Below are 27,570 nucleotides of genomic sequence, written 5' to 3'. Positions count from 1 at the left end.
TTTGTTTCTAATAAAGGGAAAAAAATCTATGATTTGAGTTTACCTACCAAAATACCCCATCATTTTCTTTAACGACAGTGACAGCAACAAGTACTTACACCAAGTATTATGATCTAGTAAAGACTCTACATTAATCAATCAAAATGTATGTATCAAGTCGATTTACATCACCACTATTTCAGCCAGAAGTCTTACTATAAGAATGTCTAATGTAATGGAATTACTCAGTCTCTGGGTAAGCCCTTGATCCCTGAAATTCTCTTTCCTTCTTACTTTAATAAGTTTTAGCTAGGTTCAATGACTCCTGAAATCCAGTGAAAGGCCTATCTTTTAACCTGACCTTTCCTAAGATGGCACAAGAGATATGGTTAAGCCTGGATGAAATACACACAAGGCTTATTTCTACTTTCATACACCAAATCTTTCATAATAGCATTGTTTTTAAGTTGATTACATACTGTAGACTCACATGGCAGACACTTTCATAAATTTTAGTTCTGTTTCAACTTCCATCTTGCATTGCGTTTCTGGCTGTTTTTACCTGGCTCAGGAAATCTTTACTGTTAATGCCACAAATTAACTTTAGACCTCAGCCAGGTTATCAAGGAGTTTCAATCATTAACATGATCCCAAATGAGACCAGAAAGCTAGTACCTTTGAGAACTTTTCTAAAACACTTATCCTCCGATTAAGGAATAAATAGATAAAACCCACTAAAGTGATAGGGAAAACATGGCATTATAGTTTGTAACCAATAATAAACTGAAGAGCTTTCTATAGCAAATAAGTAAATAAATAAATAAATGTAAATGGTTACTTTCCTTCCAGTTTTGGTACTGCTCATTTTGTATTTAGTAGCATCAGTTCATACTACACATGCTGTTTCAAGTTCCTTTCCCAAACTCTATTCCCCATTCTATCATCTTTCCTTACAAATGATGACCTCATGACTTACTTTACAAAGAACATCAAAATTTAAAAGCTAACAATTACAGCTTTCCTCTCCCACCATGTTGGGACAACCGCACCCTCTTTGATCTTGCCCCCAACATTAAGATACCTTCTCACTGGGTCTCAGGAAATTCGGTCCGATGTCAAGACAACTAAGTTCTATATTGTGCTTTTCCGGTCTTCCTTTCTAAGATTATTATTTCTTTGGCTCTCTTCCCTCACCAGTTCAAGACTCACCGTTTCCAGAGAAGCCATTACTTAATCCTGATTCCTGAATTCCTGTCACCACAATCCACCCAGTAACCATAAGTAGAACTCTTCTCTTTTTCTTTGCCACTACATCTAGACCAACCGAGCAGAGCTCAAATTCTACCTTCTCGTGAGTTTCTGCAACTGAGTGCTATATTTTGCTTACTGATAAAAATTTAAAAAGAAAGCCAGGGCACCTGGGTGGCTTAGTCGGTTGAGGGTCTGACTTTGGCTCAGGTCATGATCTTGCGGTTCGGGAGTTTGAGCCCCATGTCAGGCTCTGTGCTGACAGCTCAGACTGGAGCCTGCTTCAGATTCTGTGTCTCCATCTCTCTCTGCCCCTCCCCGACTCATGCGCTCTCTCTCAAAAATAATAAACATTTAAAAAAAAATTTTTTTAGTAAGAAAAAAACTCCAAAAGTTTAGCAGGTCAAATGTGCATTTGTGTGTTAACAATTAAAATACAGTAACAGTGCCTTTGACATACTTCATAGAACACATGATTCCAAAATAATTTAGGAATTACAAAGTTGTTAAAAAAAATAAAAAGAAGTTCAATGGTGCTTTGGATCTTCTTTCCCGAGCTCATCTAATTCTTTCCTACAATAAAAAAATACGTTAATTTTTTAAATTTTTAATAATTTTTGGAGTGCCTGCCTGGCTCAGTTGGTGGAGCATGCAACTCTTTATCTCAGGGTTATGAATTCTAGCCCTACGTTGGGTGCAGATATTATTTAAAAATAAAATCTTTAAAAAAATTTTTTTTGGTTACCTGTAAAGATAAAAGTATATCTGAGAAAAGACAATAAGTTGATGATCGGTAAAAAAAATATAAAATAAAAAATAAATAAAATAAAATAAAATAAAATAAAATAAAATAAAATAAAATAAAATAAAATAAAATAAAATAAAATAAAATAAAAATAAAATAAAAATAAATGGATGATCAGTCAAATTGCTGAAGAACCTCAAGGTACCACACCACAAATTACTTTCTAATTACAAAGGAAAAAATACATTTTTACAGGAAAGACCTGACAATCATAACTGTAACAGACTCAAACCTAGCATCATCAGGAGTGAGGTAACCTGACACGGTGTCTCATGATATAATGCAATATATATACACAGTGGTACAGTATTTTTGCCAAAATACTTAACTTGAATTTCATCACCTAAAGCCCCACAAACAAAATAAAATATAGCTAAAATGCTCCTTTCCTCATGTTTTACCCTCAATTTAGTCACTATCAAATGGCCTCTGGGAGGATCCCCAACAACCACCATGAAAAATGGGAGTTGTAAAATACATATGGATTTGGAGCCAGAGATATCTAACTTTGAATCCTGGATCTGATGCTAATTACTAAACTTACATTAGCTCTGTACCTCAGTTTCTTCATCTATAAAATGAGATAGTATAAAACACCACCAAACTTCAGAGGTTGCTACAATAATCAAATAACGTATCTAATACATGTAAAATATCTAAAATAGTGCCTGGTATATTAGAACTATTCAGTATATGTTGGTTGCCCTACCATAACACACATTTGTTCTCTATGTGTTGTGGTTAACAAAGGACTTTTATATACATCCAGTCTCATCATCTGATCCTCCCTGTAAACCATAGCTACAATTCAGTAACAAATACAATTAACATAAATCTGCCTGCAAGGAGTTAATCTAACATTAGAAAAATTTGTATTCATTCATACATGCTCTTTACACAGGTAGTACTTGTTTTGCATACTCCCAATATGCACAAATTTCAGTTACCACAGTTTAGTTAATTAAATAACATCAGTCCCCCAACAACATACTTCAAATTTTAATTACCATGGTATATGAACTCTGAGTTGTTGCATAAAATATAAACTTTACTGCGAGTTCCTTAGTCCACAATTCACCATGTAAACAACAGACGTACATCATGATCAGTAACCAATCACATCACTTCTTTCAAAGTCTGTTAGTGATGAGTCATTGGACACGTTATTCAGTTCACACACAAACAGCAAAGTATATAGTTGTATTGCCTCCTACTCTACCAGTGATAAACCCATTTACAAAATGGACAATCAAGAGAGGGAGCTGGCCAACAAGACGAAAATGAAGCAAAGAAACGAAAAGTGATAATGCTAGAAGTAAAACCTGGAAAGAAAATAAATGGGAGTTACACACATCAGAGAAAATTAGTACAGGCAAACTTTTCAACATAAATAAGGAAAGCGATTATGACAACAAGGATGAAGATGTCCCAGAGGAAGAGTTCTTAAAGGAACTCTCAAAGATATTACATGACCCTGAAAGTACAAAGGATGGAAGCCACAACACCCAAAAGATATTTGCTCCATATTGTAAGTTATGACAAGAAGCAGGCGAGCACTATTTAAACTACTCAATACGTTTCTAAACAAAGAAATAAAAACTTTTTTTTTTTTAAAGATTTTATTTTTGGGGGCATCTGGGTGATTCAGTTAGTTAAGTGTCTGGCTTTGGCTCAGGTCATGATCTCATGGTTCATTAGTTCAAGCCCCGCATCAGGCTCTGTGCTGTCAGCTCAGAGCCTGGAGCTTGCTTCGAATTCTGTGCGTCCCTCTCTCTCTCCCCCTCCCCCACTCGTGCTGTCTCTCTCTCTCTCTCAAAAACAAACATTAAAAAAATTTTTTTTAATATTTTATTTTTTAAGTAATCTCTATACCCAAAATGGGGCCCATACTCACAACTGCAAGATCAAGAGGTACATGCTCCATCGACTAAGCCAATGAGGTGCCCCCCAAAATAAAACACTTTAATATTCAATGTTTCTAATGCTTTAAATTAGTGTACCAAATAAATATTAGTTTTGCTAGTTTTTCATTTCCTCATATATTTATAACCAATAATGAAATAGTTTTTAAATATATTTTTTCAAATTTTTTAGCATTTATTATTGACAGACAGACAGAGAGAGATCATGAGCAGGGGAGGGGCAGAGAGAGAGACACAGAATCCGAATCTGAAGCAGGCTCCAGGCTCTGAGCTGCCAGCACAGAGCCCGATGCGGGGCTCGAACTCACAACCGGTGAGATCATGACCTGAGCTGAAGTCAGATGCTCAACCGACTAAGCCACCCAGGCGCCCCAGTTTTTAAATATTTTAACAAAAAATTAAAATGTCACTTCATGAGGCATCTGGGTGGCTCAGCTGGTTGAACGTCCAACTCTTGATTTTGGCTCAGGTCACAATCTCACAAACCGTGAGATCGGAGATTGAGCCCTGCATCAGGCTCTGCACTGACATGCCAGAACCTGCTTGGGATTCTCTGTCTCCCTCCCTCTCTGCTCCTCCTTGACTCGCGTGTGCACTCTGTCTCTCAAAATAAATAAATATCGGGGCGCCTGGGTGGCGCAGTCGGTTGAGCGTCCGACTTCAGCCAGGTCACGATCTCGCAGTCCGTGGGTTCGAGCCCCGCGTGAGGCTCTGGGCTGATGGCTCAGAGCCTGGAGCCTGTTTCCGATTCTGTGTCTCCCTCTCTCTCTGCCCCTCCCCCGTTCATGCTCTGTCTCTCTCTGTCCCAAAGATAAATAAAAAACGTTGAAAAAAAATAAAAAAGTAAAAAAATAAATAAATAAACATTATAAAAACAAGGGGCACCTGGGTGGCTCAGTTGGTTAAGCATCCGACTTCAGCTCAGGCTATGATCTCACATTTCATGACTTAAGACCTACATTAGGCTCTCTACTATTAGTGCAGAGCCCACTTTGGATCCTCTGCTCCTCCCCCCTCCACCCCTCTCTCTCTCTCTTAAAACTAAGTTTTAAAAAAAAAAGTATTTTTTAATCTAACCACAGAACAGTTGTAAATTCTTCAAGTTACTTTTTAAAAACCTATTATTTTCCACAAATGAAAGATGTGAATCAATGTCTGCTATTCAAAGACAAACTCAATAATTTTTAACTCTTCCTAGGTATATGGGGAATGAAAAATAAAATTTTATAACCCTCACTTTAAAATATGTTACAATCTGGGGCACCTGGGTGGCTCAGTTGGTTAAGTATCTGACTTCGGCTCAGGTCATGATCTCACAGTTCATGGGTTGGAGCCTTGCTTTGGGCTCTGTGCTGACAGTGCAGAGCCTGCTTGGGATTCTCTCTTTCTCCCTCTTTATGCCCCTCCCCTGCACTGTCTCTTCCTTTCTCTCAAAATAAATAAATAACCTAAAAATAATAATAATAAAATGACAAGTCACAGACTGGAAAAAGTATTTGTAGCACATACATCTAACAAAGAATTTGTATCCAAATATATAAAGAACCTACAAATCAAAAATGAAAAGACGAACCAATAAAAAGGGGGTGGGAGGCAAAAGATCTGAAGAGACATTTTATCAAAGAAGATACACAAATGGCCAATAAGCACATGGAAAAACATTCAACATCATTAGTCATCAGAGAAATACGAATTAAAGTAATATTACTTTGTACTCATTAGAATGGCCAATATCAAAAACAAAATGCTGGCAGGAATATGGATCAACAGCAGATCTCATGTATCATTGTGGGGCAGGGGAGGGGAGGTATAAAATGGAATCCCATATATCATTATGGGAAGGAGGTATAAAATGGAATCTCAAATATCATTGTGTGGGGGAGGTATAAAATGGAATAGCATTTCAAGAGCTTAGCAATCTCTAAAGTTACACATATATTTATCACATGGCCTAGCAATTTCTCCTTTGTATGTAAAAACAAGTCTGCATCAACCTATATAAGAATATTTACGGGGGCGCCTGGGTGGCGCAGTCGGTTAAGCGTCCGACTTCGGCCACGTCACGATCTCGCGGTCCGTGGGTTCGAGCCCCGCGTCGGGCTCTGGGCTGATGGCTCAGAGCCTGGAGCCTGTTTCCGATTCTGTGTCTCCCTCTCTCTCTGCCCCTCCCCCGTTCATGCTTTGTCTCTGACTGTCCCAAAAATAAATAAACGTTGAAAAAAAAAATATTTATAAAAAGAATATTTACCACAACCTTATTCATAATAGCCTCAAATGGAAAACAATGTAAATGTCCATCAAGGGGCGCCTGAGTGGCTCATTCGGTTAAGCGTCAGACTCTCCTATTGGCTCAGGTCGTGATCTCACAGTCCTGACATCAAGCCCCACACTGGGCTCCACACTGAGTGTGGGGCCTGATTGGGATTCTCTCTTTCCCTCTCTCTCTCTACCCCTCCCCTGCTCATGTGCGCAAGCTCACTCTCTCCCTCTCTCAAAATAAACATTAAAAAACATAAAAATAAATTTAAAACATTTTAAATGACGCCACAGATATCCCATCAGCAAAATCCAGAAGGTGGGAAATTCTAGAAGACAAGTAACCAAATATTTCCACAAGAAAAGAAAAAGAAAAAAGGGGAGAAGTGACCAACAGATTGAGAGACTTCAGACACAGAGCAACCATACAAAACATGTGGCTAGCCTTGTTTGAAAAATGAGATAGGGCGCCTGGGTGGCTCAGTTGGTTGAGCATCTGACTTCAACTTAGGTCATGATCTCAACAGTATGTGGGTTCAAGCCCTGCTTCGGGCTCTGTGCTGACAGCTCACAGCATGGAACCTGTTTCAGATTCTGTGTTTCCCTGTCTCTCTCTGTCTCTCCCCTGCTCATGCTCTGTATTTTTCTGTGTCTCAAAAATAAATAAATGTTAAAAAAAATTTTAAAAAAAAAGAAAGAAAAATGAGACAGCCAACCATTAAAAAAAGTCAGATGATTAGGGAAATTTGAACAATAAAGATATTAAGAAATTTTTCAGAGGCATCTGCCTGGCTCAGTAGGTAGAGCATACAGCCCTTGGTCTTGGAGTGGTGAGTTCAAGCCCCACAATGGATGTATAAATTACTTAAAACTAAAATCAGAAAGAAAGAAAGAAAGAAAGAAAGAAAGAAAGAAAGAAAGAAAGAAAGAACAAAAGAAAGAAAAGAAAAGAAAAGAAAAGAAAGAAAAGGAAGAAAGAAAAAAACTGTTCATTGTTTTACTGAGATACTGGCAATATGGCTATGCTTTTGAAGTCTTTGTGTATTACAGAGAAACATGGATGAATCTCACAATGTTGGGCAAAACAAGCCAGACACAAAAGAATACACACTATATTATTCCATTTCTTAAAAGCTCAAAATGAAGTAAAACTAAATTATAGAGCCAGCAGTCTCCACTAGTGAAGAAAAACAAACCAGTGACTGGGAGGGGCATGAGAAAGCTTCTGAGGTGGTGGTAATTCCCAATCTTGACCAAGTGGTAGTTACCAGGGTATTCATTTTGTGATCATTCACTGAACTATAATAAATTTACATTTTATGCTCTTTTCTGTATGTGCATTATACTTCACAAACAGTAAATTTTACTTTTACTATTTACTTACTAAAAACTTAGATATAGGGGCGCCTGGGTGGCTGAGTCGGTTAAGTGTCCAACTGTGAAATTTCGGCTCAGGGCATGATCTCACGGTTCATGAGATCTCAAGTTCTCTCTCCCTCTTTTTGCCCCTCCCCCACTTGCACACACAGGCCCTCTCTCTCAAGGTAATACACTTAAAAAAAAAAAAAAACCACTTAGATATATATAACTTAAATATATACAGATGAAGTAAATGAACCTATCTGGGATTTAATTCAAAATAATTGAGAGGGAGTAGAGGACTGGGGTGAAAGAAGAGTTCCTCATGTTAATGATTTTTGCAGTTGGTGATAAATATACAGGAATTTATTATTTATTACACTATTCTTTACTCCATGCATGTTTAAATTTTTCCATAAGTTTTTAATGTTCATAACCTTAACTACTTCACTTCTAGGAATGATAAGAATATACTAGAAACACAGAAAAACAAATATATAATTAAGTTCACTGTGTTATCTTTAACGCCCCCAAAAGCGAATATAACCTAGTGCCCAATAACAGAAAAATGAGCAAATGAACTATAGAAGGTCACAGTGTAACTTTCACAAAAGTTTAGTGACCTAGAAATGATCATAATAAATTTTGAAAGCAAGATATATAAAATTATATCAAGCATAATCTCAGCTACATAAAATACTTTTATGCATGGGAAAAAATTGGAAGATATGCTAAAATGGTGATGCTGGTTAAGTCAGGGATTATGAGTGACCTTCTTGTATTTTTCACCACCAGCATTTGTCACTTTTATCACTGGGCGGGGGGAAATCCTCTTAAAAATATTGATTCTATCAAAGTAGAGGGAAGAAAGCAAGAACACTAATAAAGAAGTCATCACTATTATATTCAAAAGACTGATCAGTATGGAAAAAGGTAAACAAAATTTTACCCATGGGAAAATCCCATTTGAACTTTTCTCAAGTCCTTTGTATTATCCCTATATTTAATTAGAATTCTAGAGTACAACTAGCCAATAAACTATTTTTAGAATTTAATAGCATATAAAAAAGCATTATACACCCAAAGGAACTTCTTCTTTTCAGAAACTGAATAGAGACTATTTCACAGCTAAGCCAGTGTTTCTGGTTTAAAATCCCGTGGCAATGAACCTATCAGATGCTTGTGAAATGAACAGACACATTTTGATTCAAACAGACATGTGTCAGCTTGCGATTCTACTCCCATTAGAGCTTTAACAGAAGCCAATGAATTTTATTAATATAGGCAGGTACACATAATCATTCAAATGATTATAATACAACAAGATTGAGAAATTTTAGCCAAGAGTTGTTTTCAGATGGGTCTTAAAACTAAGTCTTTCATCAAATAGCTAGGTAATTAGAAAACTCTCAACCTATGAAAAATGAGAGAAGGCTGTTCTTACAGGGGGGAAGGCTGAGAGTCATAGAGATGTGCTATCTCCCCACACCTAAAACCATCACACACATGTGACCATGGCTTAGAAATTCCTATTCTGCTTTTACCCAGTGGAGTTCTTTGGCTCACAGCTGGTACAAAGTTGGCACAAGTATGGGGCACCTGGGTGGCATAGTCGGTTGAGTGCCTTGACTTCGGCTCAGGTCATCACCCTGCAGTTTGTGAGTTGGAACCTGGCATCGGGCTCTCTGTTGTCAGCACAGAGCCTATTTCAGATCTTCTGTCCCACCCTCCCTCTGGCCCTCCCTCACTGGTTCTCTCTCTCAAAATAAATACACTTGAAGAAAAAAAAAGATGGCACAAGTATCAAGAGAGGCTGTCCTGAATGGGCTATTACAATGGCCACATGGATTCCATAAAAGGGGAAAAGAAGTATAATTTATTTATTTAGAATTATAAAAACCTTTAGTAAGGCTTTGTACGGAATTTTTACAATGCCCTTTTTTTTTTTTTAATTAAACTCTACACCCAATGTGGAGCTCAAACTCACAATCCAGAGATCAAAAGTCACATGCTCTACCAACTGAATCAGGCACCCTCAGAATTTTTTAAATATAGAATCTAGAATAATTCTGTACCACATATGAAGAACTGGTAAAAAAAAAAAAAAATAACAAAAAAAAAATAAAGTAAAGAAGAAAATAGGTATCTCCAAATGTGTCCCCCATAACATAATGCTAGGGACAGTTCCTAGTATTTTCATAAATGACATAGAAGACAACATGGGGTAACAATACAAACAGAGGGAGATAAATTGAGAAAGAGCTCACAAGCCAAGTGGATGAATGTTGTATAATTAGCCTTTCACTTGGGCAAGTGTAAGGGAGAAGGCCTAGAGAATAATACATATAATAATTAATCTGAACTAGTTTTATCCAATAAAAAGTCACCCAAACCTATGCTGACACCTTATTACGTTAGCCAAGAATCTCTGGTAGGGTTGTTCATAAAGTACTCTCCAAAAGTGGTAAATTAAATACTACCACAGATGTAAAGATTAATATAAATAAATCAAAATTATATTTTTACCTCTGTATAAAACCATGGTATTCTCTCCCAGTCAATGGCACCACCCATCAACCAACAACTAAAGCCAAGAACCCAGAAGTCACCCTCCTCTCCAAGAACATCGAATGAGATCACCAAGTCCCATCAACTCTGTGTCAAAATACCTTGACTCAGTCTAGCCTCTACCTCCATTCTTGATACCAAACCTCTAGTTATCATTTCTTTCTAAACTATTATAATAGATTCTTAAGGCGCCTGGGTGGTTCAGTTGGTTAAGCGTCAAACTTTTGATACCTCGTGAGTTCGAGCCCTGCATTGGGCTCTGTGCTTATGGCACAGAGCTGGCTTGGGATTCTGTCTCTCCTCTCTGCGCCTCACCTGTTTGTGCTCTCTCTCTTAAAATAAACAAATAAACTTAAAAAAACAATAAAAGTTAACTATAATAGTAGATTCTTATTTCATTCCCTTGCCTCTGCAATTTTTCCGCTACCAGCCTATCCTCCACAACACCCTCCAAGGGCAATCTCTCTAAAACAAAAGCATCATCAGGCCTCTTCCACATTTACAGTTCCTCTAACATCTTCCCATTTCCAATTGAATAAAGTACATACAACATTACAGGATTGACTTTTTGCTTCTCAGATTCCCTTCCATCCTTATGTTCCAGTAATTCTAAACTACTGGCAATGCTGTTTTGAGCTTGTAACGCTGTCTCATACGCATTTGCCTCTGGACATGCTGCTTCCTCTACTTGGAATTTCCTTCCTTGCCCTCTGACATGCTCGGACCAAACTTAATGTTCCAATACCCAACTTAGTAGTTTCCTTCTCATTCTCTCCTTTCTCTTGCCTCTATACTTTGTACTTCCTAAATTTCATTTATCACAGTATAGCATAATTATTTGTTTATATGGCTCTTATCAGACTATGAGGAGAGGTTACAAGATATTCATTTCTATATACGCAGTACATTCATTAAGCACCAACAGTATGCCTGACAAAGTTTGTTAAATAAATGAGCACAAAGCCAAAAAGAACAAAACTTCTGAACCTATAATTCCTGTAGTTTTAATAACCACACTAAAAAATAGTTAACAGGTAGGAAAAGATGTGGAGAAAGGCAATTATAATAATTAAAGAAAAAAAAGCAACTTCCATGTAAGGAAAGACTAAATAGGCTTCTTCAATTTAGAAAGTCTGAGATGTTTTATAACTAAAGGTACAAAAAGCAAACAGGACGATACTGTTTACTAAATCCTGAAAGCATGCAACCAGGCAGCAACACAGTATCTTAAAAGGAGTTCTTTTTAGGAATTCCATTTCTAAAAAATTCCCTTTATTTAAACTCAAGGTATTCAGCCAAAACAATGGTGGAAGTGGGCCACATATGAAGCACTTAGCATGATGCCAAGCACAAAATTTACATCTGAGATATACTATTACATGGTTTCTATCAGTAAAGTGTGCAACTCCCTCTACAGGAAGTCAATGAATACCAACAATAAGCACTTTTCAGTCCACAACAACCTGTCGCAGGTAACACTGAGGCAGACGTTTATTGCTAAGAAAGCACCTTGGTAATCACTATATTGTACATCTGAAACTAATTTAACACTGTTAACTATACTAGAATTAAAATAAATAAAATAAGCTCCTTGGTATAGAAAGTGAATGAGCATGTACACCTGCTACAGCAAAAAAGCAACCTCTACTTTTTGATATGTCTTATTCTGCTATACCATTCACTCAAGTCTGCCTAATTAAGGCCTGTACTTTATCTTCCCTTCCTTTAACCAATCATGGAGAAGTTTCCACTGACAGAAAGCCATGTGTGTGTGCTAGGTGCATATATAAAGATATAAATACATACACACACACACACATTTCGCTTTTGCTAGCAGCATTAAGCAGCAGTCTTCAAATACTTCTGGACTGCCTCTCATTCAAAGACACTCTGGCTATACAGCTATGATCAGTAGCTTAGAAAAATGTCCAAAATTCAACATATGAAGAAAAGTGTTTTTGTTTTTTTTTTAATTTTTTTTTTAATGTTTATTTATTTTTGAGACAGAGAGAGACAGAGCATGAATGGGGGATGGGCAGAGAGAGAGGGAGACACAGAATCCGAAACAGGCTCCAGGCTCTGAGCAGTCAGCACAGAGCACGACGCAGGGCTCGAACTCACGGACAGTGAGATCGTGACCTGAGCCGAAGTCGGATGCTTAACCGACTGAGCCACCCAGGCGCCCCTGTTTTTTTTCTTTAAAAAAATTTTAATGTTTATTTTTGAGAGAGAAAGAGAAAGAGAAAGAGAAAGAGAAAGAGAAAGAGAGAGATCATGAGCAGGGAAGGGGCATAGAGAGGCAGACACAGAATCCGAAGCAGGCTCCAGGCTCCGAGTTGTCAGCACAGAGCCTGACGCGGGGCTCGAACTCATCAGCTATGAGATCATGACCTGAGCCAAAGTTGGATGCTCAACCGACTGAGCCACACAGGCACCCTGAGAAAAGTTAAAACTTTTTTTTTTAATTTATTTTTTAAAAAATAACTTTAAGGGGCGCCTGGGTGGCGCAGTCGGTTGGGCATCCGACTTCAGCCAGGTCACGATCTCGCGGTCCGTGAGTTCGAGCCCCGCGTCGGGCTCTGGGCTGATGGCTCAGAGCCTGGAGCCTGTTTCCGATTCTGTGTCTCCCTCTCTCTCTGCCCCTCCCCCGTTCATGCTCTGTCTCTGTCCCAAAAATAAATAAACGTTAAAAAATAACTTTAAGGGGCACCTGGGTGGCTCAGTTGGTTGAGCGTCTGACTTCGGGTCAGGTCATGATCTCAGAGTTTGTGGGTTTAAGCCCTGCATCCGGCTCTGTGCTGACAGCTCAGAGCCTGGACCCTGCTTCAGATTCTGTGTCTCCTTCTCCCTTTGCCCCTCCCCCATTCGTGTTCTGTCGCTTTCTCAAAAATAAGTAAGCATTAAAAAAAATTTCTTTTGGGGCGCCTGGGTGGCGCAGTCGGTTAAGCGTTCGACTTCAGCCAGGTCACGATCTCGCGGCCCGTGAGTTCGAGCCCCGCGTCAGGCTCTGGGCTGATGGCTCAGAGCCTGGAGCCTGTTTCCGATTCTGTGTCTCCCTCTCTCTCTGCCCCTCCCCCGTTCATGCTCTGTCTCTCTCTGTCCCAAAAATAAATAAATGTTGAAAAAAAAATTAAAAAAAAATTTCTTTTAAATAACTTTAAGCTATGAAGCTTAAATTAGAGTAACTATAATTTTTTTTTTGAACACGCAGAAAACAAACTAAAATAATTCCACTGGTTCTCAAACTTTAGCATCTACCAGAATCACCTGGTGGGCTTATTGAACCCAGAGTGTCTGATTCAATAAGTTTGGGGTAGGACCTGAGAATGTATTTCTAACAAGCTCCCAGATGATGTGGTCAGGAGCACTTTGAAAACAACTAGTTTAAACAATTAGAACTGAGAAAGACCTCACAGATGAATAACATAAAGCCTGAGTAACTACCACAGTCTTTCTGATTACCAATCTAAGGTTCTTTCCATTGTCAGGGTTCAGCTATTATGTTATAAATATTTCATGTATCTTTAGGAAATGCAATTCTGTCCAATTCAACAGACATTTTTCTGAACACTTATATAAGACATGATCCTTGCCTTAAAGAAGTCTACTCTAGCTGGATGAAAAGAGACTCACTGTCAAATAATTACAACCCAAAGTGACTGGTCCCACAACAGAAATGCATGTAATGTGCCTCAGGAATGTAACTGAGGAGAACTCCAGAGAAGACTATCTGGGGACTTTGGAGGGTAATTAGGAGCGTACCAGGAGGACAGAACGGGGTGGGAGGGAGAGCATTTTAGAGATGCACATTCACAGGAAAAAAAAAAAAAAAATCTATCAAGCACCTACTGTGGACCAGACACCGTACTAATTATGGGGATAAAACAGTGAGAAAAGGTATGGTAGTAGCCTTTAATGAGGCTTGCAATCTGAAAGGGAAACAAACAATAATTCAAGTAAACATAAAGTCGCAATTTTGATAAGTGTTATGCATAAGAGATATTTTATGAGAATGTATAACAGGAAGATCTAGTCAAAGAAATGCTTCCCTACAAAAAGGGTCGGAAGGATGGTACCTTGGCATTCTATACAACATGTTCAAACCTTTGTGCCTAAGAATGTTTGTAGACACTATTACTGTTAAAGTGAACACTGTGTCTCCTTTCAAAGTTCAAAAGAGGGATATTGGTAGGCTACTACTCAACTCTACAAGACAAAAAGACTGTCAATTAGCTTCTTCACACTGCCTGGCAATGACTATGAATACTCATGCCCATTATCTAGGAAACCCATTTCCCAATATCAACAAACAGGGGAACTTTACTAATTATGAAAATAGCCTAGTGAACACAGTATAAGAACAAGGGTAACCAGATGGTCTTAAGAAATGAGTAGTGTGTTCCTTCTTTCTCTATCCAGTGACCATAACAAGTGAAGCAATCAGACATGGCAAATTCTTGTTCCTTGTCTCCCTTCTCTTTGATTCTGTTCTAAACATCACCCTCCTCATAACTGTGAGCACTCAACCACAGAATGGAATAGATTAATTTTATTACATTATGCTTTGTCTTCATAAAAAGTTAACCAACCAGCAATATGAGTCTTAATGATGTAAACAGTACTATGCTATGTATATGCCAGGGAAACCATGCCCTGTCCTCATGGAGCATACAATATAGACATAATTAAATTTTCTACCTTGGGGGTGCCTGGGTGGCTCAGTTGGTTGAGCAACCAACTTCAGCTCAGGTCATCATCTCACAGTTTGTGGGTTCAAGCCCCGCATTGGGCTCTGTGCTGAAAACTCGGAACCTAGAGCCTGCTTCAGATTCTATGTCTCCCTCTCTCTCTGCCCCTCTCCAACTTGTGCTGTCTCTGTCTCTGTCTCTCTCTCAAAAGTAAGTAAACATAAAAAAATTTCTATCTTGTACACAGTTAGACATCATGAGAGATACGGAAAAAATTATGAGGATTCGAGAAAGAGGTTTCCTTCTACACACAGGACTAAGGAAGCAGTATCACAAATGAGCTTTAGAAGATGAGAACTAAAGGGGCACCTGGGTGGCTCCATCGGTTAAGTATCTGATTCCTGATTTCAACTCAGGCGTGATTTCAGGGTCGAGACTGAGTCCCGCATTGGGTTCCATGCTGAGCATGGAGCCTGCTTAGGATTCTAGAAAGAAAGAAAGAAAAGAAAGACACAAAGAAAGAGAAAAAGGATAAACTTTACCTTTAAAAAAAAAAAATGAGAACTAGGGTAGAGACAGGGAGACAAAATAGCACAAGTGTGTGGAAAAAAACAAGAAGGTAGCTTGGTTTGGCTGGAACATATATAAGTTAAGAGTAGCTAATAAGACTATAGTCAATTAGGGCCTGAATATCAGGCTAAGGAGTTTGTGCTTACAATGGCAAACGCTTAAGTTAACCAAGGACTTATAAACAATTTCCAAAAAGTAAGTTTTATTTTCACTAATTCCACACATGAAAAATTAAAGTTCCCAGGGGTGCTTGGTTGGCTCAGTCGTAGAGCATACAATTCTTGATCATAGGATCATTGAGTTCAAGCCTCACATGGGGGGTAGAGTTTACTTAATAAAAAAAAATAATAATAATAAAGAAATGAAGTTAAAAAAAGGTAAGTTTAATAAGCTGAAATTCAAAGCCAGGTCACATGAACCAAAGCCTAGTGTCCCTCCCATACCACCAGTGACTACAGAATGGGAAAGCTACAGAGAATAGGAACAACACGATCAGAACCTTGGAGCATAAACATTAAGAAATGACGGAGGGGGGCGCCTGGGTGGCGCAGTCGGTTAAGCGTCCAACTTCAGCCAGGTCACGATCCCGCGGCCCGTGAGTTCGAGCCCCGCGTCGGGCTCTGGGCTGATGGCTCAGAGCCTGGAGCCTGTTTCCGATTCTGTGTCTCCCTCTCTCTCTGCCCCTCCCCCGTTCATGCTCTGTCTCTCTCTGTCCCAAAAATAAATAAAAACGTTGAAAAAAAAATTTTTTTTAAAAAGAAATGACAGAGGGACACCTGGCTGGCTGGCTCAGTCAGTAGAGCATCTGACTCTTAACCTTAGAGTCAGAATTCAAGCTCTACATTGGGCGTGAAGTCTACTTAAAAAATAAATAGTAAATAAAATTAAAAATTTTTTAATTTAGGGGTTCCTGAGTGGCTCAGTCGGTTAAGCGTCTGACTTCGGCTCAGGTCATGATCTCACGGTTCGTGAGTTCAGGCCCCGCGTTGGGCTCTGTGCTGATGGCTTGGAGCCTGGAGCCTGCCTCAGATTCTGTGTCTCCCTCTGTCTGTCCCTCTGCTGCTTGCACTCTGTCTCTCACATTGTCTCAAAAATAAATAAACATTAAAACAAATTAAAAAAAAATTTTTTTTTAATTTAAATGGCAGTGGGAACTATCTAACAATGAATACTAGTAATTCATCGGGTCTTAGCTACTGATTAAACATGAGGGATAACAGACAAAGGAGTAATAGTTGATAACACCATTAAAAAAAAAAAGCAGTGGTCTCTTCCATCTTAAAATATAACACACAAAAACCTAAGAGAGCCTTCTCTGGATCCTACACTTTAACTTGTAGCTACAACCTGCTCCCCTTCTCTCTTCACAGCCAATGTCTCTAAATGTCTCTTCTTTCATGATGTTTAATGTAACATTTATCTGATGTGTTCTGCTCCCAAATGCCACTGAAACCCCTGTTTAGTCACCATTAACCTCTATGTTGCCAAATCCAATGAAAATCTCAGCCTCTGGGTAGCATCCACCTCACCTGACCACTGCCTTCCTGTTTTTTTACTTCTCAGTATGAAATGTTGTTTATGTAGCCCCTTCTTCTGTCATTTTCCTGACCTATAAAATTGAAATAAAAGCACCTTCTTCATAGTTATGAGCATTAAGTGAGTAAAAATACACTAATGCTTAACACGGTGCTTGATAAACAGTACCACAGTTTCCTGTCTTCCAAGATACCAGTCTCTCTTGATTTTCCTCATACTTTTCTGCACACCCCTACCCCCCACAATACCTTTGTAAGCTTACTCCACGTCTACCCAACTTCATTGACCATACCTACGCCAACGAGACACAACAAACCCTTCTTGTGGCCCAGAACCAGTTACCTACTCAACAGTTCTACCAGATGTCTCATAGGTATCTCACATTCAATCTATCCAAACTTACTCAAAACTGAGCTTATGTTCTTCCCTTCTATCTCCAGCCCTGCCCTTCCTTCAGTGTGCCCTATCTTTTTTTTTTTTTTTCAACGTTTATTTATTTTTGGGACAGAGAGAGACAGAGCATGAACAGGGGAGGGGCAGAGAGAGAGGGAGACACAGAATCGGAAACAGGCTCCAGGCTCCGAGCCATCAGCCCAGAGCCTGACGCGGGGCTCGAACTCACGGACCGCGAGATCGTGACCTGGCTGAAGTCGGACGCCTAACCGACTGCGCCACCCAGGCGCCCCCAGTGTGCCCTATCTTGATAAAAGGACTACACCACAAGCCATTCACATGAGAAAACCTTGAGAGGCATGTTTACATGTACCCCCTTAAACTCACCCTCCCATGTATCCAAGGAACCAAAGTCCTATGATTCTATTTTCTAAATATTCCATAACCTCCCGAATTCCACTGCCCACATTCGCAACTATACTGCCGTCTTACCTCAACCACTGTAGTAGCCTCCTACTTGGCGTCATCAAATCCATTCTCCCTCCCTCCCTGATCCCTTCCCTATCCTGCAGCTGTTTATCAGTCCACCCATATTAGTCCTCTGATAAACTTCTGCCTTCCCACCATCTTCAAGATAAAGCCTTACTTGACCTGACCCCTGACTATCTTGTCAAGATTTTAACTCTCTCCTCCAACTACTTCTTTGCACTACACTAGCCTTTTTGGTCTTGCTTGGTTGGTAGGTTCTTCAAACACATCAGATTCCTTCCAATCTCAGGGTTTCTGCATATGCTAATGACTTTCTTTTTGACTGGTTACCTCTTACCCTTCTGGTCTCAGTTTTACTTTTTAAGTTTACTTACTTTTGGGCGGTGGGGGGAGGTAGGGGCAGAGAAAGAGGGAGACCAAGGATCCAAAGCCGGTTCCATGCTGACAGTGGAAAGCCCAACACAGGAGAGCCCAACACATGAACCGCGAGATCATGACCTGAACTGAAGTCGAACGCTTATGCCCAACTGAGCCATCCAGGAGCCCCCAGGTCTCAGTTTTAAAGGCTTTCTCAGGAAAAGTGTTCTCTGATGCCTCCTCCCACTCCTGAAGTTTAGATTAGGTCACCTTATTATATATTCTCACTGCATCCTATATTTACCTTTGTAGTCCTGTGCATAACTATAATTGACATTACTAGCAGAAATATTTAATTACTGACTTCCCCACCGGACTGTAAGCTTCATGACAAAAGGACCATGCCTGTCTTGCTCATCACTGTATCCCAGTGTCTTTGTTTGGTGTCTGACACAAAGTTATAATATTTTCTCATTCATACCACAGGATTTTAGATTAGCTGGTCCCTCTACCCAGAGCTCTTTTGACACAGATTTGGTCCCCTAAGCCCTTGACCTTCACAAGAATGACTCCACACATCCTTCAGGTCTCAGTCACAAAATGCCATCTTCTCAGGGAGCCTTTAGTGATTATCTAATCTCAAGGAGCAATCATTACCCTAATAAGTACAGATGACCCTTGAACGACATGGGTTTGAACTGCATGGGTTCACCTACATGCAGATTTTTTCTGATCAACACAGCACAGTATTGTAGATGTATTTTCTCTTCCTTATGATTTTCTTTACATTTTCTCTAACTTACTTTATCATAAGAATACAACAGGGGTGCCTGGGTGGTTGGTTCAGTTGGTTGAGCGTCTTAATTTCAGCTTAGGTCATGAGTTCACAGTTCGTGGGATCGAGCCCTGCAGGGTCTGCACTGGTAGCATGGAGTCTGCTTGGGATTCTCTCTCTCTGCCCCCACTCCTGCTCATATTCACATGCATGCGTGTGCACACTGTCTCTCAAACATTTAAAAAGAGAATACAACATATATATAACATACAAAACTTATGTTAATTGACTATTTATGTTGCAGGAAGGCTTCCAGTCAAAATAGGCTATTACGACTTAAGTGTTTGGGGAGTCACTAGTTACACATGGATTTTCAACTGTGCAGAGGGTCACTGCCCCTAGCCCCCATGTTGTCCCAGGCTCAACTGTATTTCATCAACTTCTTAATTTCTTCAAAGCAATCAGCACTATTTGAAAGCACAGTATTTGGAAGTTCTAAAAAGTAAGGCCCAAGTAGCTGGCACAGTGAAAGCACTGAACAAACATTTATGCGAATGAATCTCCTGAATGAGAAAAGATTACCTGGGGAACACCCAAAGTTCAGCAACAAAACATATACAAACTGTCCTTCAACAAAGTAGAAAAAGAGGCAGTACAGTTTAGAAGGCTTGGTAGCCAGACTGCCCACTTTGGATCCTGACTCTTACTCTTGTTGGCTGGATAACCTAACCTCAGACAAGTTACTTAATTGTACTTGCCTCAGTTTCCAAACCAGAAAATGGGAATCACAGAACCTATCTCAAAGGGTTGCTGAGAATTAAGTCAGTTATATGTGTAAAGTGCAGCACCAAGCACACAGTATGCACTCAATTAATGTGTACTATTATCCATCAGATCGGACTTTTTCCTACCTTGTTTTAAATACACAGGGTGACTTTTCCTTTATCTTATCCACTCAAAAAGGCTCACCATTTTTTTTTTGTTTGTTTGTTCACCACACAACTCCAAGGGCACCTTTCAGATAGATTCAGATATCTGAATGGCACCTTTGGGAATTGTGCAACATGGTAGCACCATCCTCAAGTTCTGGCAACCCCCTCCCCCTGGATTATGATGATCAGAAGATAAAGATGATCAAAAGACACAAGAAACAGAGAAGTACTTTGGAAACTATGAAAGTACTATACAGTGATCACTGTATTTATGAATCTACATTCTCTTGAAGTCACTGTCAGAAACAAGAGTGTGTTGGCCAGATTACTGCCCTGACAGGAAAGAGTTCCTAGCTTCCATGATCCATGGATCATGGAATTAGATGGAAGAGATGGATTAAGGTTGGGGCTACCCTGAATTCACACTGAGGGCCACAACCAGCTCATGAAGTTGTTTCTTAAGAATGGTCATAGGGTATTGAGCTACAGGGCAATTCATTATATTTCAATATTTGCTCACATCAATACCACAGCTTTTATCTCATTTTTCTATCCTTCAAAGAGAATATCAAAAGGAAATTTCTTGTTGTAACTTAATTATTGATCTCAAGACAGTGCATACTTACTTACTTTGGTTATCCAAATAAGCTGATTTCAAGATAAATTAAAAGGAGTATTAAATTGGCACCTGGGTTGAGGATTTTCCATAACCATTTAGTTTTTGACAATTGACAACAAAACCCTTCATACTTACTTTGGGCAAAGCCCTAGGGAAACGCAGTTTGAGAAGGCTTTTGAAATGTTCTGTGTTAGACTTAAAACTCTTAAGATTAACAGCAGAAAATCAGGATGGAAACATAGAACCTATCTACTGGATATTTCTCTTTAAATCAGGGTTTTCAATCTCACACTGTTGTCATTCTGGACTAGATAACCCTCCTCTGTGGGGGGTTGAGCTGTGCATTTAGGATATTTTAACAGCATCCTTGGCCTCTACTCACTAGAATACCAGTAGTACTTCCCTAATCTGACAATCAAAAATGTCTCCAGGGGCACCTGGGTGGCTCAGTTGGTTAAGCATCCAACTTCAGCTCAGGTCATGATCTCACAGTTCATGGGTTCAAGCCCCATGTCAGGCTCTGTGCTGACACCTCCTCGGAGCCTAGAGCCTGCTTCAGATTCTGTGTCCCCCTCTCTCTCTGACCCTCCCCTGCCCACACTCTGTCTCTCTCTCTCAAAAATAAATACACATTAAAAAAAAATGTCTCCTGATATTGCCAAATATCCCAAAGAGGCAAACTCACACCCAGTCGAGAACCCTTGCTTTAAGTAATCTGTTCCAATTTTCTAAAACATCTACCCAATATTCTCTCCTCTCCCTTTCAAAACTCCTTCCTTTGGGGCACCTGGGTGGCTCAGTCGGTTGAGCTTCCAACTTCGGCTCAGGTCAAGATCTCACGGTCTGTGAGTTCAAGCCCCGTGTCTGGCTCTGTGCTGACAGCTCAGAGCCTGGAGCCTGCTTCAGATTCTGTGTCTCCCTCTCTCTCTGACCCTCCCCCACTCATGCTCTGTCTCTCTCTGTCTCAAAAATAAATACACATTAAAAAAAATTTAAAGTGGCGCCTGGGTGGCTCAGTCGGTTGAGCGTCCGACTTCGGCTCAGGTCATGATCTCGCAGTTCATGAGTTCAAGCCCCACGTCGGGCCCTGGTGCTGACAGCAGAGAGCCTGGAGCCTGCTTTAGATTCTGTGTCCCCCTTTCTTACCACCCCACCCCTGCTTGTGCTCTGTCTCTGTCTTTCAAAAATGAATAAACATAAAAAAAATTTTTTTTTTAATTTAAAACTCCTTCCTGATCTTCCTAATAACCCAAACTTAATCCCAGGGTCCACCTTAATTCTTCATTCGCCTCCCAAATCCTCAGAAATCCCTAAGTACAATTCCCTCTATGACAGGTCAGTTCTCTTGTCGAAACAGCTGGTGATTAAGATGATACTGAAACTCAGCACTTGTAATCCCCAATCAAGCACTTTTTTCCATCATAACATGCTGCTAGCCATCAGTCACCAAGTTTTGTGAGTACTTCATTTTTCCTCCCTTTCTATTTCTATTAACTATCCCCCAGAACAGTGGTTCTCAAACTTCTGCATGTATCAGAATCACCTGGCCTGTTAAAGCACAAATTGCTGGGCCCCAACACAGGGTTTCTAATACAGTAAATACAGAGCAGGGTCCCCCAAATTTGCATTTCTAACATGTTCCCAGATACCCAGATAATGCTGATGCTGCTGGTGAGGGAACCACACTTGGAGAACCACTGCCCTAGAGCTCAAATACCTATCACCTTCAGAGATAACTTATTTCAATATTCTTTTGGACACATCCCAGACCTGAAACTGCAAAAATATTACTCCTAAAACACCACTTTGATCAAATTGCTATTTGATTAAAAACAAACCACAACTTCCAATGGCTCTCTATGGTCCATACCTGGCCTTCATAATTGTTTAAAGTATGTTCCCCACATTATGAACAGTGCCTCCCAAAACAAATCTACTTTAGTCCTATGAATCTAATGAGCATCCTCAGGATAGGCCTAATGAGTGTCCCACTCCATAGTAAAGCTTATGCTGTCTTTACCTCCTGTAAGGCCACCCTCTTCCCTCCTCCTCTCTACCTACCTGAAGGAGGCCTTCACCACTGTATCTGCCAAAACCACTCGCTTGGTCACTATCTGCTGCCTTCTATCTTTATGGTTTAAGTTTTTACCAAGTACTCACAGATAGAGAAAACCCCCAAGAACCTAAAATTTAAAACAGAAAACAATGATATGAGTGACATGCATAAATAAAAGGCTTGACATACACACAAACTGCACAAATACTGCTGTTTTAATAGATCAAGTGCAATAAGCTCAAAGTTCACAAAAAGAATGTGCCAACTTTTTCTAAACATGATAAAACACTGACTGTCAAATATTTGTAGCTATCTCATTTAGGATGTTAGGATCTGTGAGGGAAGAAATTTTAAAAGCAGTTTCAAAAAACGAGAAAGTACTTAGTCTGCAACTTTCTACAACAGGAGTGGCTATCATTTGTTTTCTGTATGAGATAACACTGCTAGAAAGATGACAAGGTGTGACACAAGAAACATGGGGTTCAAGGTCTGGTTCCATTCCTCACCAACTTTGTGATCTTGGCCAAGTCACAGGCTAAAGGTTCCATTTCCATTAAAAAAAAAAAAAAAGTTTAAAACTATACCATCTACCTTATAGGCAGTTTTGAGAATTAAATAAGGTAATGTATATGAAAGAACTCAGCCTAGTATGTGGCTCATAAATGCTTACTGAATTCTAACATTTGTTGACATAAAAGCACAAAGCAACAATATAGGATTATTCCAAAAACGGTATTACACAGAGCAAATTAATGAAAACTACAGTCAAGGATGTCCACTTCCCAAGAAGAAAAAAAAATTTTTTTTAATGTTTATTTATTTTGAGAGAGCGAGCGAGCAAGCAGGGGAGGGGCAGAGGGAGAGAGAGAATCACAAGCAGGCTCCATGCACAGAGCCTGACATGGGGCTTGATCTCATGATCCATGAGATCGTGACTTGAGCCAAAATCAAGAGTTGGATGCTTAACTGACTGACCCACCCAGGCGCCCCCAAGAAGAAAAATTTTGCAGGACATAAAATAATGCCATGTCTCTCTGTATGGTATACAGTAAATATATCAATTCTTTGGCTTAATGATCAAAACCAAAACTTGAGAATAACACAAACACCATCACTTGCAACTTTGCAACGTTAAGGCTATCTAAAAGCCAGCTAAAACCTTGAAATAGAAGATTTAGGACAGGATTAGAGGTAGGAGAACTTAAAATTCAGAATGAGCTTTTAAAGTTAACATTTTTTCATTTGTAATGGCCCAAACACTATAAATATGTAAATATGTTCATCTGGGACGTGTGCTAAGCATATACAATATATATACAGATATAATATACATACATATACATATGTATACATACATATGTATGTATATGTATGTATATTATATCTGTATACATATCGTCATAGCTTAAAGCTTCTGGTTTGAGGCGCCTGGGTGGCTCAGTTGATTAAGCATCTCACTCTTGATATCAGCTTAGGTCATGATCTCATGGTCGTGAGATTGAGCCTCACGTCCATGCTCAGCGTGGAGCCTGCTTGGGATTCTCTCTATCCCTCTACCACTCATTCTCTCTCTCAAAAGTAGCTTCTGGTTCTATGTACACTGCAAGACATATCCAGGTATTTGGCTCATCCCCAGTCACCAAATTCTCCTCCATTCCAGTGGCTTATTCCTAGCACTCAAGAAATTGGTAGCAAAGAAAAGTATTTATCAGGGCTTTCAACAACATCAACAAATACTTATTGAGCCCTTTCTGTGTTGTAGACGGAGTACTTTCTCTTTTTTTTTGAGGCTACTTATTGAGCACTTTCTATGTGTAAGGCACTATTTGAAGCATCCAGTATATACCATAAACAAAAAGAAAGTCTCAACTCTCAAGGAGCATATACTCCAAAGGAGAGAGATGCACAAACAAACAAACAAGTATGGTACTGATTAGTGCTCAGCAAAATAAAACAAGAGAAAGTGATAGGGCTTAAATACAGTCCTCATTATGTGTCCCTAAAATATAGCTTACTGTGGAAGACTGATGCATAAGAATAAAGAATTAGCTCCCTCATTATTTGCATTTTGAATCACCCAAAAAATGGGCAACAAGTTTTTCCTACATCATCAGTAAGGAGGCTGCAACACTCGGAACAATGTACTCCTCCACCAACACAGTTGAAGGTTAAGTCTAATGAAATAATTATAAGTAAGCAAATTCAACAATTTAGATCGTCTTAATTTTTTTCCAGTTGTTAACAGTATGATACTTTCATGCTAGGAAAAAAAATGGCTTAAAACTAGGATTTTATTTTGCCTAGTCCATTCTTGGTCAGAATAGACCTTAGTGTGGTCAGAAAGACCACTCATTCAGAGTAGGACTGTTTGCAAAAGGGATGATCTGGTAACTGCTGCTGAATCTGGGAAGACAATTTTTAAGGGTAACCCAAAGAATGGTGAGAATATCACTAGGGCTTCAGTGCCCCCAGTTTCTTACAAAAGATAAATGATTTAGCTGTTTCAAAGAAAACCGTATGTTGGGAACATTAACAGTACTGAACATCCAATATATAAGAACATCCTTTAGAATATCTCTTAATGTCATCATCAAGATTGACAAGGAAACTGAATTCTCCAGTAAATCGACAACTCCTTCTTCAGATAACACCACTAGACTTAGGCGAATTCAGGAGGAAAAATATTCAGGTTACATAATTTCTTTTACCAGGAAGTATACTGTCTTCACTTTCTTTTACAATGATTTAGGTGTCCGTTTGTTTCTACAATTGCCTTTGGCAGAAGCTAATGAATTTTTTCCATACTAAATGTAACAATGTGTACAAAATATTATACACGTTGAAGGCACATATCATGATCCAGTGTATTAAAATATTTAACAAGGGCCATCTCTTCCAATAAAAGTGGAAAAAGTCCCATGTTAAAGTGATACTACATAGCATAGAAATCTTAAGCATTTAAATGCACATTATTTTGCCCTTGATTTTCTATGCAATAACAAGGATTGCTCTGGATTGGTATGATTTTAGAAACCTGAAAGATCATTATAATTGCTAAGGATTTAACTTAACATTTTAGATTAAGAAACTGTAAGGTATTATACTGAACATTCCCTACAAATAAATACTTAAATATACACGGACAGTAACAAACATCCAAAACTGCTCCAACACTTTGGCTCGTGAAATCAAATGGGAAAAAAAAAAAGTCCTATCTTCAGTACTTGTCAATATTTCTCAATAAGGTTCTCCATCTAAATTTACCAGAAACACAGAAATAAATCCTCTTTACCTCAGGACAACCAAATACCCACCCATCGCCAATACTGAAGCTTCTATCCCTCTCACTGGACTACCCTTTCAAGTGTATCAATTTGCCTTAGAGATCTGGCTTTGTTCTAGGAATCTATACACAAAACTACTAATCTTCCCATTAAAAAACAAAACAAAACAATGTCTTGCTTAGGAATAATCAAACATTGTTCGCCCACCCTTGTCATTTCCTACTCTGCAAAACAAGCATTCTCGCTCCAGAAAGTAGAGCGAATATCCCAAATGTACTGCATACACACCATCTTTCTTCAAAGGTACAATTTCCCTTCCACATGTAATAGTAAATAGATTGGCAAAAGGTATGCCATTTTTTTTTTAAACGAGCTGTTTCTGACTTTAAAAAATGACAAAGAGGATACAAACATAATCAAAACTTGCCAAATTCAGTCTATGCACTTGAGAAATAGCTATATCATCAGCAAAAAGCACTGATATGATCTATTGTTAGATCATTACTATTAACAGTATTCTTACTAATAAAAATACAACTTTTTTTTCTTAAAGATAGGTAGAAGGTCCAAAATACAAAAAAGTCATTCCAAAATGAGTCTAGACTCAGGCTTTTAATTCTGGTATTCTGTTCTCTCTCTCAAGAGGCTACTTTGAAGGTATATCACAGAGGGATGCCTATTTAGGTTTTGTCCCCTAAAACAACATGGAAGTAACATTTAAAAACACTATAATCAATGTATTAGATAATTCCATTCAATCTGACAAATATATATTATACGAGAGCATGCAAATTTTAATCACTAAGCCAAATAAGTAAACCTGTCATTTGTCTCTTTCAAACTTTATCCTCTATGACCAACAACTGCAAAACAAAAATAAGTTCTACACTTTAGCCTAAAGACAAGGTGTTAAAAAATAGTTAACTACTATAAAAATCAGCCTTTATAGTCTTAAAATTCCTCAAGTAAGATCTAACTTAATCAATGTTGGATCAATAGGAGCACTCACCAGAGAGAGAGAGAGAGAGAGACAGACAGACAGACAGACAGACATGAAGTTTGGTAGGCAAACTTGTCACTCAAATAAGCTGCCAACATGCTCTCACATCAAAAATTATGGTATAGAAGGGATTTACACTTCAGATATAATTTGGTCATGTAATCTTAGAAAGGAAAATACATGGGACGCCTGGGTGGCTCAGCTGGTTAAGCATCTGACTTCAGCTCAGGTCATGATCTCACAGTTAGTGAGTCTGAGCCTTGCGCCACAGGGGTCTGTGCGGACAGTGAGGAGCCTGGAGCCTGCTTCGGATTCTGCGTCTCCCTCTCTCTCTGCCCCTCCTGTGTGTGTGCGAGCTCTCTCTAAAATACATGAACATTTAGGGGCGCCTGGGTGGCGCAGTCGGTTAAGCGTCCAACTTCAGCCAGGTCACGATCTCGCGGTCCGTGAGTTCGAGCCCCGCATCAGGCTCTGGGCTGATGGCTCGGAGCCTGGAGCCTGGAGCCTGTTTCCGATTCTGTGTCTCCCTCTCTCTCTGCCCCTCCCCTGTTCATGCTCTGTCTCTCTCTGTCCCAAAAATAAATAAAAAACGTTGAAAAAAAAAATTTAAAATACATGAACATTTAAAAAAAACTAAAAAAAAAAAAAAGGAAAACAGACATCAGTCACTCTAAACTTCAGAATTATCACCCAAAATTCTAAATAAGAGCCCCCAAAATACCTGATGTACCCTC

At 39.2% G+C, this 27,570-nt stretch overlaps 1 protein-coding gene across 2 annotated transcripts in view; it reads right to left on the bottom strand.

Moving 5' to 3' along the window:
• KDM2A (lysine demethylase 2A) overlaps window positions 1-27,570 on the bottom strand; it is a 114,480-nt gene that overhangs the window by 83,190 nt on the left and 3,720 nt on the right. Inside the window, exon 2 of one of the 2 annotated variants that reach the window (XM_043581757.1) lies at window positions 22,558-22,679. The exons of the other annotated variant lie outside the window; for it this stretch is intronic. The gene's annotated coding sequence lies outside the window, so the exon portion shown is untranslated. The remainder of the gene's footprint in view (window positions 1-22,557; window positions 22,680-27,570) is intronic. 2 annotated transcript variants of the gene reach the window in all.

The sequence above is a fragment of the Prionailurus bengalensis genome, chromosome D1 (genome assembly GCF_016509475.1).
Source record: "Prionailurus bengalensis isolate Pbe53 chromosome D1, Fcat_Pben_1.1_paternal_pri, whole genome shotgun sequence".
Classification (NCBI taxonomy): domain Eukaryota; kingdom Metazoa; phylum Chordata; class Mammalia; order Carnivora; family Felidae; genus Prionailurus; species Prionailurus bengalensis.
The sequence above is the reverse complement of the archived record's forward strand: the minus strand, read 5'-3'. Positions and strand labels throughout refer to the sequence as shown.